Source organism: Plectropomus leopardus, chromosome 8 (assembly GCF_026936395.1).
Source record: "Plectropomus leopardus strain MGB_pleo_1.0 chromosome 8, ASM2693639v1, whole genome shotgun sequence".
Classification (NCBI taxonomy): Eukaryota; Metazoa; Chordata; class Actinopteri; order Perciformes; family Serranidae; genus Plectropomus; species Plectropomus leopardus.
In genome coordinates, this window is record NC_142183.1 from 3,306,707 (window position 1) to 3,323,411 (window position 16,705).

The 16,705-nt window shown below is 39.6% G+C and overlaps 1 protein-coding gene across 3 annotated transcripts in view; it reads left to right on the forward strand.

Moving 5' to 3' along the window:
• Positions 1–3,686: 3,686 nt before the first annotated feature.
• ppargc1b (peroxisome proliferator-activated receptor gamma, coactivator 1 beta) overlaps positions 3,687–16,705 on the forward strand; it is a 202,777-nt gene continuing 189,758 nt past the window's right edge. The window contains exon 1 of one of the 3 annotated variants that reach the window (XM_088080750.1): positions 3,687–3,736. The gene's annotated coding sequence lies outside the window, so the exon portion shown is untranslated. The remainder of the gene's footprint in view (positions 3,737–16,705) is intronic. The other 2 variants (XM_088080748.1, XM_088080749.1) reach the window with 2 other exon arrangements.

The window sequence follows — 16,705 nt, forward strand, 5'->3', positions numbered from 1 at the left end:
GCTGAGGTTCTACCCGCAAACATTTGCTTCAGAAGAACCCTTTTGTTAAGAAAGGGTTCTTCAAGGGTTTATTTGTGAGACTAAGAGTTCCACTAAGAACTAAAACCATAAGAAAGGTGTATAGGTAATGGTGTAAATTACTTATTTTTATAGTCTTTAAGTCTTTTTGGTAGAAACCCCTCTGGGTGGTTTCTAGACTAAACCCCTGGAATATGAAAACCCTCTTGACAGATTAAACCCCTGAAATATTAAAGGGTCTTCGGGACAACCCCCTTCATGGGTTCTAGATTAAGCCGTTATGAAATAATTGGGTCTTCGGGAGAATCCCCCGGTTGGGTTCTAGATAAAACCTTTGGCATATAAAAGGGTTCCTAAAAGGACGTCCTGGGTAAGTTCTAGATCCAACCATTGGCACATTAAAGGCTTTTTGGTAGAACCTCCTGTGCAGGTTCTAGATAAAACCCTTTGGCGGGTCCTTGTTAGCACTGTTAGAAGGTGGAAAGGTTCTGGATAGAACACCCAGAGAGGGTTCTGGGTGGAACCATTACACCATGGAAGGGTTTCTGTAGAACCTCTCACAGTCAAGCCTATGGTTCAAGCTATAACCTTTATTTCACAGAGTGTGGAGAGACATAGAAATAAGCAATGACAGTAAATATGATCCATTTGTAAATGTTAAAATATTGGAAGTGTTCGTGTTCTGTTCAGCTTTCTGCCTCTGGAACGTTTTCAGCCAATCAAATGAATTGATGCGCTGATAATTAACTGGTCACAGATGGTGAAATCTGAACACTCTGTGTGCTGCGACTTTGTGTGATTGTCATTAAAAACACTGAGCGGCTTGTTCATATCGGCTGTGACAAATGTGAAATGCATATTTCAGTTTGACAGTTTCTGGCCGTGCACTTTGCAGATATTTCCATAATGACTTGACATAAATCCGTACGTACTGAACGCTGTGTTCTGCTGTTTACTCTCCTATCGGGAACCAAACTATAATTATGTTTAGTCACAGGTAGAATATTAAAAACAGCCCTCAGCCTGTATTTGCAATCATTTACCACTACTTACTTGTTACCCTCTGACTTTGCAGATGCAGAACATCACAATTATTATTATTTTGCAATGTAAAGTAACCTGCAGAGACATGAGACACTGCAGGATGGGAGCTTTTGGAAACAGCAGTCTGTGATGGTTTTTTGGGGGATGCAGCAGCATCACAACATGCAACATCACGCTGCACAGTAAGATCCCTGCAGTCACTATGCATTACATCATTCTCACACACACACACACACACACACACACACACACACACACACACACACACACACACTGAGGCACTTATACTTTCTGTCTGTGAACATTTGGTGTTTCTGCACTGCATATTTGTTTACAGTATAAATGCATGCGTGTGTGTGTGTGTGTGTGTGTGTATTCAGTGTGTTTTCATGCTGTGTTTGTGCTCTTTTTTTACTTCCCCCCGGTTGTTCTCTCTCTTTGTGTCTCTGTTTATTGAAAAACTTGACAGAGAATCAATATTTGTAAATTATTTTTTTCCACCGAGTTAAATTTACTGACACGTTTAATCAATGTCAACATTTAGATATCATTTAAGAATTATCTCTCACAGAGAAAATGTGATATTCAACCATTCAGGTGAATCATTGTGATTTATATTATCCCGCTCATCTCATATATTCAGTGTAGTTATGTGTCTAATATTGATTTGTCAGATTATATTTCCTTGATTCATTGTGGTATACTGATCCTGATAAATCGCATAAAGTCATTACACTTTAATAAATACTTTTCTTAATATTTAATTAGGATTTCTGTCTAATTAATTTTGCTTTCAGTAGTCTGAAACACCTGTTAACCGTTTAATACCTTGTGAGTCTTACAGCTGCATTTCAGAACGCTATCCATTTAGAGGTGGTAAGATTTTAAGGTTTTGTGATTTGATGTCTGACCTTTTATTTTATTTTCTGTTGGCTTTTTAACAGCCAGCCAGCGTTAACATGCGTGGTGCCCTTTACACACTCTGCGGTGTTAGCTTTAGCCACTCTGCTCTGCGCTCCACCTGTGATGGGTGGGAGCGAGCGAGTGGAGCCGCTTATTTGGGGATTACTGCTGGCAACACCCATCAAGCTGGTGGGATGGCGTTGCTTTGAAAAACTGTATCCATCCTCTGGTCCAGCCCGTTTTGAGTCAGAAGTTGTCAAACACTGACGCTTTTTCTGCACTTTTGGCGTATGGTTGTGATGCTGCAGCAGGACGGTATCAAGTTGAAATGCTGCTGGTAATGACGTGATTGAGGAGCACAATGGCGCCTGTAGGGCGGGTGGAAGAGGACTGGATGGATCCAACAAACCCCAGACTTTCATGGAGGAGTCCGGTGTTTGTTCACCAGGTGCTTCTTTCGCCTCCTCCTAACCATCCGTGCCAGCATGTGTGTTTGTTTACATCTCAGCGTTGGCTGCTGTGTGCTTTAATTGCCTAAACATAACCACGTGCAGCGTAATCCCACTGTGTGCTTGTGTCGACATCATAGCGGCATCCCGTATCTTGAATAGCAGATGCAGAAGGATACCCAGAGCGTAATATGTAGACGCAGAAGTCCACTGCAGAGCGGCAACATGTGACGAGTTAGGATGAGGATGTGTTGTAGCAGCACTAAGACTGCTGTCACTGCTAACAGGGCTAACAGAGCTAACTAGTTACAACAGTGCTAAAGGGAATTTGTGGACGATTTGCAGCTTAAATTAAGTCGCTGAAGGCGACCTGGAGGAGACCAGAAGGAGGGCTCCATGTTTCTGCAGCTGTTGGGTCAGGATGGCGTTATACTAGCAGTAATCACCCCGTGGTGCCGCCAGCGAAGTAGCTCCCATCAGACTGGTGCATGGTGCAGTAAACCGAAGAGCTGCAAAAAAAATAAACTGCAGACTGAAGTGCAACTGATCAAAACTGTTGGCATTTAACAGTTAACCACTGACATCCATAATTTAAATTTATTTAATTTATTTAATTAATTTTACTTAAAAGATCTAATGTGTTAAATTCAGAATCAAAGAACAGAGTCTGCGCCCTAGACTATACTGCAATATATATATATATGTATATATGTATGTGTGTATATATATATATATTAAATTACTGCAGAGATTATGTTTTGAACCAGGCCTACATGCTCAAAACGTCTCTTGTCCAGCACCTTTAGTTGTGAATGTGCTTTTTTAAACTTTTTAATTCAGATATTTACGTGCACACGCATTCACCAGGGCTTTTTTTTTTTTTTTGGCAGCACCGATCATATTCTCCAAGTTTAGTCAAATCTCCTGGCTGTGTCTCAGTTCAGGAAATGGACTGTTCATTGTTTGTGGCACACTAAGGCTTGCTCCCTGCTGGTTCATACAGTTAAATAAAAAGCTTGTTTCCAGGAAGTTGCTCTCATGAGTGAAGCTGCAGGAAACAAAATCACCACAATCTGACTTGAAACGGTTATATCAGAATGTGAAGAGCTAAATCTGCTAATTATGATCCTCCACATGATTGAAACAATAAAACAATAAATGTGTTTTTACTGTCTGAGTTGCAGGTACTGTTAAGAGTAGACGATCTCTCATGAGTCATGTTCTATTCTCGTGTCTCATGGCAGAGTCTTTACACAACCAGCTGCTGCAGAGGAGCCACCTGATTGGTCCACGCCATCTTCCAGACTCCCTGGCAACTTCAGGTAATAAACTCTCTCTGAAAATATTTTTGCTGTGTTCATGGTTTCCTGTGCTGAGAGTTTTGGGCGTGTTACACTTCACCTTGATATTTTGGGACACCTGAGTTACATGTAATGCGATTCATTTTGTATTAGTGTTGAGCTCGTTTCTAAAAAAGCAATTTATCACTTATTACTCTTTTGGAAAGTAATTATAATCCTTGCATACGTTCATTTATTACATTATTACTTTTCCGTCTCCACGCTGATACAATCTCTGGTCCCTACTGGTGAAAATGGGCCAACATTATGGTGTTGAGTGGCTGTGGTGCGCTCATTTTTTGGAAAGATAAGAAGATAATGGTATTTTCTGAGCTAAACAACCTGAGGCTGGGATATTTAACTTGCTTTGCTTGGGGCCGATTTTGCAGAATAACAGGGGGCCAGGGGCCAGTCACAACAGCCCTATATACGTTTGTAGGATTTCTGGACATTTGAAGGATTTTAGGATGTTTCTAAAATCCTATGATATTCCTTTAGATTTTAGGCATTTCTAGGGTTTTAGATTGTCTTGAGGATTTTAGGATGTTTTGAGTATTTTTGTAAACCTTTTAGGATATTTCCTGGTTTTAGGATGTTTCTAGAATATTAGGATATTAGGGACTCAGTTAGGACCTCTGTTGGAGCTTGTGGGGGATCCTCCACTGGCACTTTTTTTGATAAACAAGCTCTATTTGGATGCTGTTTTATGCACTCTGGCACTTTATGAAGACTAAAGTCCAAAAACAATTTTCTTGCTGAATCGCTTTATTATTATTTTGAATGAAAAAATTTGTAGGGGGGCCACCAGGCCCAGATTTGTCCCACAGGGCCTAAGTTGAGTATGAATGACTTAAGTAATCCATCCATTGGTACCAACCATGTCAACCAAGCTTCTCTGAAAGGCAGTTGAATAACGCTTCAAATTTTATTTGAAATTTTGGCGAGGGAACTAATGGTATGGTCATTTTTAAAGGAGTCCCTTTAACTCTCACCTCGACTAAATCTTTTGTTCCGTTACAGTCAATGCACTCCTTCAAAGTAAAGCTGTATATTTGTCTTTTTAAGTAAAAGGACAACCAGCCAATCTGAGAAATTTTGAATTACCAAACATGTGCGTACAAATACATAATATATTGGACTGTAGTGGCACTCAGAAGGTTAACTGTATTAGTCTCTCTCTCTAATCTGGCCTGGTTGGGCTACAGCTGCTGGTGTGTAATATTTTCAGAGATTTTGCTCGACAGGCCACCTGCTGAAATGTTGACCCTGCACACACACACACACACACACATACGGATATTTCAAACACTGCCCCAAATTACATTTTTTCCTGAATAAGACCATTTTTCAAAGATTTTGTTTCAGCAAGAGTTGAGCAGTTATCAAAAAACATCAGTCAAATTCAGCGTTATTTTTCTAAAAATACAGGACATAGATGGACCCCAGTGTATTCATGCAAAAAAGCAAACAACATAAAAAAGTAGGTAAGCACAAAACAAAAGTAGCAAAATTGCACAAAAGTACAGATTAAGAACACACAAGCTTCACTTATAAGGGCAGTGAGTAATTAATTATTTTTATTATTATTATAATTATTTTGCAGTGAATGATTATTGTGCAGCTGGAATAAATTAAATAAAAAGTGCAAACAAGCTTATTGGACGAGTGAGTAATGTAAGTCATCATTTTAATTTGACATTTTTATTTGAGTCAACATCTTGGCAGTACATAAGAAAATACTTCAGCAATATTTTTTATTGAATGAAAGCTTAGTGTGATTTAGAGTTCATCTTTCTCTTCTTTCTTTCACTCTTACTTCAGTGACCCGTTCATTCTTACTTTGTCTTGTCATTTTTTTTACCCGTACGGCATTATTCAGCAACCAGGTTATTTCCTTAATTCATTTAGTATTGGCTCAGTCTTTCATTCAGTGATCACGATCTCCCGGGATCTTCCAAAGTAATGTTCAGATAAATATGTTTATTTTATACGTTCTCTTCTTCCATTAATCTGACCCCTGAATCTCTCTTTCTTTACTTTCCCACTAAGTATTTCCTCAACCCCCTCTGTGATTTATGTTGTTCCTCTAATAGCAGCTCTTTTGTCTCGGCTCTGTTCGTGTGTGCTGAGGGCGCGGTGCAGCTCAGTTATTCTGTCGTTCTCTGCAGGTTTTTATAGTGAAGGCGTGTCCTAAAATCTGTCCGGATAACCTCCAAGGAAAATTTCGAGGAACTGAAATAAGGAAGCTCGAGTAATCTCGTTTAATGATTTACAGATATTTAGATGACAGTTTTGTCTTTGGAGAAAATCTGTTCTTTGGAGATTTTAATAACTTTGACGTGCAAAATAATTAAAAATAGTTCATTTTATTGTTTCTGATTTTAGAGCTGACACTTGTAGAAATAAAAAAATGTATTTCAGATGTTCAAATCTAACGTGATCAGAAGTACAGTTGGATTTATTTTGAGTTCTGCTAATATTTGGAGGATCTCTATATTAAATGAACATTGAAGGGAATTATAGATCGCAGAATGTCAGATTTTTGCACTTACAGAATCTTTCTTTTATGATCTAGTTTTGTTACTGGATCCCTGCAGGTAACTCTTGCAGGTTTTTTATTAACACCTTATGTGCATTGTAAATTAACCACTTGATGCTGATGGCTCCTCCTCTAACATACAAAAGTCTTTCCTTTGCATTAAAAAAAATATATTAACATTTATTAACATATATATATATGTTAATATGACAACATTGCATGCATGAATGTGCAAAAACAACTACAAAAGCTGTAGTATGGCCAGGCCAGTAGCTGGTGGTAAAACTTTGTAATGACACACTATAGAAGAACACAACGTGTCTGCGCATGAAGGCGCTCTTCTTCGGAGCCGTGAGTAAAAACAAACAAGAAGACGATGAACATATGCATGAAAACCGCCAGCGTGAATAACCGACAGCGTGAATAACCGACAGTAGAGTCAGCAGCACAAACAGCTCAGTAGTCATTTTACATTTTAGTGAGTCTGGTGCTTCTCATACAGACGTGAAGGTCTTCCCCATCACGTTAATGACGACAGCGGCACTGACTAAGTTCTGTTGTTGTGGTTGAAATTAACAGTTCAACAGCAGTTCAGAAAAGATAAACCAATTCTTTAATATGATGTGCTGATATTCTGCACTTTTCATATTTCATACGTGTGAAATATTTTATGTTTCATCTATTTTTCACATGTGCCTTACAGCTGTAGAGATCCTGCACATGCTCCATATTCAGCATTGTGCAGCGGAGAAGCTTGTTTAAATATTTCTCCAGGGTACCAGTAGGAACATTCTTATGGTACTATGTGTATAGAAACTTCCTTTCTCGACAGGAGAAACATGTTTTCATTTTTTTTCACCACTTAAAACCGAACATAGAAAAGCTAATATTAACACCAAATGACTCTCTGCTTTCATCCTGTGATATAAGTAGTTTGCACAACTCGTGAACCCCAAAATGCTATTTAGGGTATGGATGTGTGTGTGTGTGTGTCCGTGTGTGTCCGTGTGTGTCCTCTTCAGGGGCTGAAGAGCAGAAGTTGCCTTGAACAGACACCAGCCCATTGAAACATCAATGACAAGAATGCGACACATCCAACACAGAGTACACACACGCTGCTTTGAGTCATTCTCACACACTCACAGCCGACTGGACACACACACACACACGCACACACACACACATACATATACATCCCACAATGTGGTGAATTCCTCTCTTTCTTATTGTCAAACACACAGACACACACACACAGACACACACGCACACACACACACACACACACACACACACAAACACAAAATACCGATGAGTCACTGTTTGCACATTCTCTTTCCCTCATGCACTCAAAGACATAAAAACCCTCAACTATGGAAACAATGTAACTCCTTACTACACACACACACACACACACACACACACGACTGTTATTCTGTACCAACACGCATTATTCACAAGAACTCACACACTCTTAGCCAATACAGAAACGCCCATGTCACACACCTACCCACACACATTCAGTCTGCTGCTCACACACTCCCACATCAGAGGTAAGAGGTCAAACCAAAAACATCTGCACAGGCCAAATGCTTAACACAAATAATTTCACCTACTTATGGTATAATGGAAAACGTTAAAAATGCGCACATCCATAAAAACGCTGAAGAACGTGCTGGAACCGCACTGAAGTGCAAACATTGAACAAAGGAACGTCCGTACACTTCAGCTCCCTTTACAGTTTTTAAAAGAAAATGTTTTATTGAGATACTCACAAACCCAGTGACGTTTTGAGCTACATGCTCTTCTTTGGACTCAAGTCTAAAAAAGAGCATGCAGCTCAAAACGTCACTGGGTTTAGTATCTCAATAAATGAAAAAAACTGTAACTGGAGCTGAAGTGTGCTGAACTTCCTTTATTCAGTACCTTCTTCTGGTAAAATATTTATTCAGGTCATTTCAAAAGGACAGTTTCAATCAAATCCACCCCCTCTCCCTTCTAAAATGAACATTTCTTAACATTACTGTAAGTCATACACACACACATAACTATGGGAATATGTTGCATTCTTCAAGGGTGGAACTGATTTGACTCGTGAGTCATGTTTTTTATGATTAAATGAGCAAGCTGTTGAAATTACAACCTTTAATTGTGCATATTAAGAAGATAGGTCTCTGATAATGATGTTAAGGGATTTTCTGAGGGCTCTTTTCCACAAAGTAACAGCTGTGAAAGTTGTAACTGGAACTTGCTGAAACAGGGGAATTGGTTTGATGTCAATATTTTCATAAATGTGCAAGTTGTTGAAATCACAATCTTGAAATCTGCATATTTGATGCAACAGATCAGTGATGATTATGTTAAGGGATTTTCCAAGAGCTCGTTTCCACGACAGCTGTGAACATTTTGACAGGATGTCACAGACACCCGAGTAGTGGTTTGATGTCAATATATGTAGATAAACATGTAAATGAGCGAGCTATTGAAATCAAAACGTGGATATTTCATTCTTTGGCTGCCAATGATAACTGCTGCAGTTTGTCTTGCTGAACACAGAGCCGACAGTGTCGTAAACAGAGCAGAGATACGCAGCCGGCTTCATCAGTAATTAGTGGTAAAAGTGAATGAGGTAGACTGAGGAAAAACTTCAACCAAAATAAAGTATACTGCAACAGACATCACAAAATGTTTTGATGAAGAGGTTCATAGTAACAGCTGGTCAGATATATCTGAACCAGAGATTTTAAGCTCTGCAGAATTGAATCTGTAATTCTGCGCGTGTTCATGCCTCGCTCATTGAGCCTCACAAAATCACCGGCCCATCTCGCCACTGCAGAGCTGTCGCTGCCGCGTAATGAAACTAATAAGAGTAATAAGATGTTTTAATGAGGCTGTTTAATGAGCGTAGCCCTAGTTTAAGTTCTCAGGGTGGCACTAGATTCACAAAAATAAATAGGTCCTGGACTTTAATAGGATTTTAAAAAGCCTGGCAACAGCTAATGAGAGCTGAATTAAAGAGACAACTGACTCTTTTTATTTATTTATTTAGTTTACAAGAGGACAGCAATCAGGACTCTTATCTGAACCACGAGACAAACAAATAATGAAAATTTTAAAGTAATTTAAAAGAGATCAGCTGTTTTCCCCTGAAAAAAAAATCAAGATAAGAAAAATGTATGTAGAAATAATCCCTGTGAGGAAAAACCTCATTTCTAAGAGTTTTTCTACTCTGGCTACAGTATGACATCATCGTGTGCTAGATTTCCTTATATTAATGACATGCTCCAAAAGTGTTTACATTATGTAGCCTACAATGCTACATGAAGCTACATACTAACGTCAGGGAAACATGGTGACCAGTGTTATAACTTTCTCCCCATTTTCGGATCAAATCAATCAAATTTTATGAGATAGCACCGTCAAACAAATCAAAAGCAATTCAAAGTGCTTTACAGTTTGAAGGAACATAAAGAAGAACAACATGAAATACAGAAAATTCACCTTTAAAAAAATGAATCTTAGGAGAAAAAAAAGCATAAACCATAAAGTAGAGATATTCAGACACTATATAAAAGCCAGACTAAAAAGATCAATATTTCCAGCTCCTCTCAGATCCTCAGCAGGCTGTTCCTGCGTTTTTGAGCGTAATAGCTGAAAGCAGAATCACCAAATGTTTTAGTTTTACTCTGTGGAACAGCTGAAAAAATAGGAGTCGGAGGATCTGAGGAGCCTTCCTGGTTCATAAACCAAAAGCATCTCCGAGATGTAGTCTGGTGCAAGGACGTGCAGAGCCTTAGAAACGAATAAAATAAATTTAAAATCAATGTGAAAACTGACAGGCAGCCGGCGTAAAGTTTTTAAAACAGACTCTCCTTCTGGTCTAAGTGAGAACTTGTGCTGCAGAATTCTGAATAAGTTGCGGCTGATTAATTATCGTATTTGGCAGACGAGAAAGGAACATATCCAGTTGTGCACAGAAACCTCCATTGGTGTTTTTTTTTACATAAAAGTCATTCCTCAGCTGCAAGTGCACTGCTAATGTAAATGAAGCTACATGCTAATATCTGGGAAACATGTAAACTTGTTTTTGTACATTTTTCCTGATTTAAGATCATATTTGTGCTTAAAACTGCCGGGTTGTGTTTATGAGCTTTTATTAGAGATTTTTCATGGTAGAAAGTGCTGCTGTTCTTAGTTACAGTCATTCCTGGCTGTAAATACGCTGCTAACACAAATGTAAGGTGTGCTGACATCAGGGAAACATGGAAACTTGGTTGCTGATGTTGTTGATTTCTCCCTGATTTTGGATCATATTCCTGCTGGAACATGTCTGATTGTGTTTACAAGCTTTTGACGGTGCAGAGACTTAAGACCCAGAGACGGTGTTTCTATATACTCACAGATTCCTTCAAATTACACAGCATTCAGCTGAGGACTGTGCAGCATGAGAAATGTAGACTAGATGACTTTCAGGTGAATCTTCTGCTTGCAGAGGCTTTTATCTTGTAGTTGCAGATAATCAGTGGCTGTGGGTCCGTCAGTAAGGTGAGGTGGAGTTGGATTGTCTATTATCTTTTCTACAATGCCAAAAGCTCACCGTGACATGTAGGATTTACTCCTCTGAATGCTTTAGAGCCAAGATGAATATTATCAAAACATCTACTTTTTCCCACATGCCCCTGCAGCTGCTCCATCCATTTATCACTTGTATATCTGCACACTTTCACTTCTCTGCAGCCACTCTTTTTTATACCTGTTTATAAGGTAATGCATGCATGTGTGTGTGTGTGTGTGTGTATGGAGGCATGCATGTGTTTACACTGCAATCAATATTCCTGGTAGGCTCAGGCCAAGCAGCACGATTCGCCTCACGTTCCTCCCCTCTGACAGCCGTGACAAAGTAAACAGCAGCGTATGGATCAGGTCCGCTGCTGTCCACCTGCTGCAGGGCACGTTGTTGACTAAAGAGCTAATATCTGAGAAGCTGTTCTTTACTTGTATTTTTTTATTTTTTTCCATTACGATGTGCGTCACTGTCCGACACCCCGGCAACAAAGATCCCATAATTCATGCAAAGTACGCCTTCACTGGTGTCATGGATTGATTTCAGCGAAGGTATGACAGTCTTAGAGTTTTTTTTCCTTCATGCATAAACACAAAACCAAGGGGACTTAAAGACTACCTTGCGCTCTATTTATATATTTATTTGGCAGAGCAACTATTAATCCTGTGATTTGCAGCTTTTTAAGTTTGTGACCCCTAAAATTAAGCGTGTGACCCCTCGTTGCACTTGTAAACATCTTAGCGGGTTTTTCACTCGATTTAAGAGTGGAATAATCACAGCGGTAGAAAATATCCATTATCGCAGCGAGAGGACACAGTCATTAAAAGGTCTGTAAACTTAAGAAGGAATTTGGTATTTTAGACCCATAGCTTTTCACGTCATGTAAGCTGCCACTTCTAAAGGGGACATATTATGATTTTTCTTATTTTTCTTACATGTCACATCGTGGGATGTTCTTATTAAATGTGGTGACGGTTTTACGTTATCTCTGTGGGCAAAATCCTCACACTTCAGACTGTTTCAAATACTGGTTCCAACTTTATTTTCTACTTTTGCGACAATTTGAGATCAATCAAGCAGATGGGTCCAACAAACCCCGAATTTTTACTCTGGAGTCTGGTGTGCGCTTCCCCTTAACATGTGCGTCCTTCCCCTTAACCTTTCTCCTTAACCTTACGCGTTTGTTGACGTTACTACATTGGTTGCCATGTGCTTTTGTTGCCTAAACATGATCACATGCAGAGTCATCTCACCATGTGTATTTGTTGACATAGTACTAGTATCCTGAAACATAAGCAGCAGACACAGAAGGATACCTAACTTGTAATATGTTGACGTGGAAGTCCACAGACAAAGCTGCAAAATGTGGTGAGTTGGGATGAAAATTTGGTGGTGTTTATTGTTAGGGGGGTTTGCACCTTTGGACATTTCTATTGCTTATTTGCATATTCAACAAAAATTATATTTTGTGTTTACTGTACACCTACGTGACATTTTTTTCAAAGTTGCCAAGCAGATTACCTGCCCACCCAGTGAGTTAATTCTTCCCGTAACAAATCTGGTGAGCCACTGAGAAAGTGACTGGCACGGTTACAAGTCATTTTTCAATGCAACATTATTCTGTCTCACTATTTCTTTTGCAAAGATTTGTTTTTATTAACAGATGCTCAAATTACAGTGCGATTACAACTTCAGAAAATGAGTCAGGTTTCCATTTCTGCATTTGAAAATATTGTTTTAAAAAGAAAAAGTACAAAGATACTTAACAAAAACAAAAGAAAGGAAGCAAAACAAACAAAAAAACACTAACTATTGGGATACTAATACTTAAATATATACATAGAGAATATGTACTAATACTAAATCTAAGGGACTTGTCCTTTGTTTTGTTGTGATATAACCAGTGCATTTACACTAAAAGTGGCACACCTGTGGTTAACCAAACAACAAAGCTCATTATTCAGGGTCTGTTTTTAGTACTTACTAACAAAGTCATAGGCTACCCACTTCAAAAAAAGTAAATTAAAAGAAAACATACAAAAAACACACACACAAAAAATACTCCTAAAAGCACAAGTATACAACAAAAGCTTCCATATTAAAGTGACAGTCGTAAATGAACACGCTCCTTCCCCCTCTGATAATCAGCAGACAGTCCGGCCTCCCTGGCTGACATCTGCTGCACTGACACTCAGGTTGATGGACATTATGAGCACAGCTGGAAACACATTGTTGACCTCTCCGACTGCTCGGCCAAAACTCCCATTTTATTTTAGAATAATTTAGAATAATTCAGAAACGCCCTCGCTGACGGCTCTTCCTCACAGAGGATGATGTCTGAGTGTTTTTCCATCTGCTGCTGCGTCTCTCCGTCTCTGCTGGAGGTCGAATCCATTTTCTGCATTCTGATTGTTTGTTTTTGGCTCATTGGCTCCACGTCTTTCTCCTTCTTGGTATCCCATCATCCACCTTTCGACCAGTTTTCATCTTCAAACGTTCTTTTTTGCGATGCTCCTGATGCCATAATGCTGCCGTCGCTGCTCTGGGACACTAGGTCACCGTCCTGCAGTACAGTGGGGCATTTGGTCATTTTAAAAATAGAAATCTGACCTCCAACCAAAGCCTTCACCCTACATACTTTGACCCAGCCCAACCCTGAACCTTATAAAGAGTCAACTCGTTTTGCAAAGTGCAGAGCAAGTTATTTTTTCATGCAGAACACAGTTTATGTTTGCACCAACAGTCAATGCCAATGCAGGACATCCTACTGATCCAAGAAAAGCAGGATAATTGATGGTTAATAGGTGTGTAATTGTTTTGGTTTTGACCTTGGAGGACTGAATTTGCATTATTATCAAATTTAGTAAATTTTTCTTTCCAAGGATTCTTCTTCTTCTTGGTCCTGTGTCCATTTAGCAGGACGAATATGCCTGAAGTCATCAGTTGATTACTAAGAAAACACTTAGAAATATTAAAAATAAAGGCAACTTGAGAAATGAAATTTTTCTGGCACCATGGGAACAAACCTGCAGCATTAATGCAGTAAAGGTTTGTTTCCATGGTGCCAGAGCCAAAAAGAAAAAACCTGTTTATAATAGAGATGGCCTCTTCTTTAGAGAAAAAAAAGGAAACGCACCCCACTTTCTTTCTTTCTTTCTTTCTTTCTTTCTTTCTTTCTTTCTTTCTTTCTTTCTTTCTTTCAGACCTGCAGCAGTCACTTGACAGCTCATGCTTAGAAATTTTATGAGCAACCATGTACGCCGATTGAACCAAAGCATAAAAACCACTGGCAGTGAATAATATGGATCATTTTGTTACAATGCAATCTTCTGCTGGGGCACTTTCGGCATTCATGTGAGTGCTGCTTAACATGATCCACCAACACGTTCTCATCCCAGCGCCGCTTTTTCAGTGACCTTCTGCGAATACTTCTGACGTTTCAGGTAGGTAGATTTACGATGCGGGATGCTGTTTTCGTGATGCACGTGGTGGGATGATGCAGCACTGGTCCTTATGGCAACAAATTCAGACCGTCACAATGGTTGGGATTAGGTAACGAAGTCACGGATAGTTAGTTTTAGGCAAAGAGGCACATCTTATGTGTGGAGAAAAAAACCTCACATCCACACAGGAAGCGAACTCCAAACTCGTCGACCCCCCCGCTCTGTAAGTGTGCTTTAGCACCTTATATGATGTCGTTACCGGCAGCATTATTACCTGACGCTGTCCCTCAGTGTTTCCTTCTGGGTGTGTCCAGTGCTGTCCGCTCGACCGCCAGCATATAATATAAACACCACCGGTTCTGTCCACCAGATACAGTTTTCTGCAGGGGACAGTATTTGCAGTTGGACAAATGCAGTTAATCCCAAAATATCACACTTTATGTTATCGTCATCATATGGCAACACGTTTAAAATCACAATAATATTGTATCGTGACTAAAGTATCATGAGCATCGTGGGTCCTCTGGTAATTACCATGACACTTACAAGCTGTCAGCAGTTGCCAGGCAACCAAAAGCTTCTACAGGTTGTCACCTGACAGATTTCTGTTTGGGAGTTTGATGCAGTAGACATTTAAAGTATTGACATGGACCGTGGATTCAGAGATAATGCATTTCATGTCACATTTCGCGGGCTGCAGTTTCAACAGCTATGCTTTACTGTACAATGTGTGTGTGTGTGTGTGTGTGTGTGTGTGTGTGTGTGTGTGTGTGTGTGTGTGTGTGCATGCTAAAAGTGTGCTCGTATTTCTGCGAGCAGGCTGGCAGCAGGGAGCGCTTGGTTCGTCTGCAGGGCCACGCTGGAGAGGCTCAACAAACTGAACTGCCAAGCAGATTGAGGAGCTGAACCTGGACGAGTGACAGTGAGAGTGTGGGAGGGGGATGGACGGAGAAACGGCGAAGGAAAGACATAGAAATGAAGAGCAAAGACAGGGAGAGACATTAGAAGCTGCTTTATAGATACTCTACTTCATGTGGATGACACAAATTTCGAAATTTGCATTTTAGAAAGAGAGAGAGATATTCAAGGATGCATTTACTGTAAGACAGCGTTTTCATTAATATATTTATGTGATTTACATTTGTTTCATACTTTGTTAGAATACAAATGAAGTTCATTCAATTAGAAACAAAAGAGAGAGAGAGAGAGAGAGAGAGCGATTGAATGGTGGCGATGAAGCAGACACTCAATAAGAGAGGAAAGAATAACGACAGAGAGATGGATGGAAAGAGGAGAGAAGATAGCAGAGGGAAAGGAGGGACATACAAGTGGGAATACAAGACAGAGGGAAAGAAAACGAAGGAAGAGAAAAGGAGAGAGGGATGAAGAGAAGGATGAGAAAGAGCATCGCTAAAGATGTTAGTGATGGAAAAAGAGCAGAAGGAAAAGACCAGAGCATCAGCGGAGAGGGAGATCAGAGCGAGAGAGCGAGTATGGGACGACAGAAAGAGAGAGAGAGAGCACTGAGTCATGTGACGGAGCAGCACGTGTCGACTGTCGGTGTAAACTCTCTCTCTCTCTCTCTTCCTCCCTCTCTCTCTCTCTTCCTCCCTCTCTCTCTCTCTTCCTCGCTCTTGTCCTTTCCACTCAGATACAAGAGGTCCTCTCAGCCAATCAGGACGCAGCGGCTCTGTATCACTCTGCCTCTCTCTCTGTGTGTGACTGTGTCGCTCTTTTGGTGTCTGATTGACCTGCCAACACACACACACACACACACACACACACACACACACACACACACACACACACACACACACTCGCTCTCTCATCCATCTCCATCTCCTTGGATGTCAGAATCAACTTTACTGGCTAAGTATGTTTTAACCCTTCAACATCCAGAAATGATACAGATCCAAAAATAATCTTATCTCCTTCTGATAGTGCCGCATCTATCTATCATGTGTGTCAGATGTTTTATAGAGACGTCTGGATCTCATGCGCGTCATTTTGTACCCATTTTTCACCAAAATTTAGCCTGACATATTTGAAACATTTTTGGCTGGTGTGTAAATACATTGAGATTTAAGAGGTTAAAAGCCCTGCAAATTATAACTGAGACAGTTTGATGACTAATCAGTTCAAAAGAAAATCAAAGAGTTAAATCCTTGGTTTTGTTAGTCTTTTGACCATTTTCCACCAAAATGAACTCATATTATAATTATTATTATTAAATTATTTTATTTTTAAATGTATTTTAAGGTGTTCAAATGCTGGAGTACCTGCTAAAAATAGGCAATAGAGTATTTTCCCACTGTGAGTAGATGAGAATGTCTTTCTGTAATTTTATGTATTTATTTATTTTTTGCTGATGTGTCATGTTTGTTCTCTTGAACGCATTTGAAAATAGG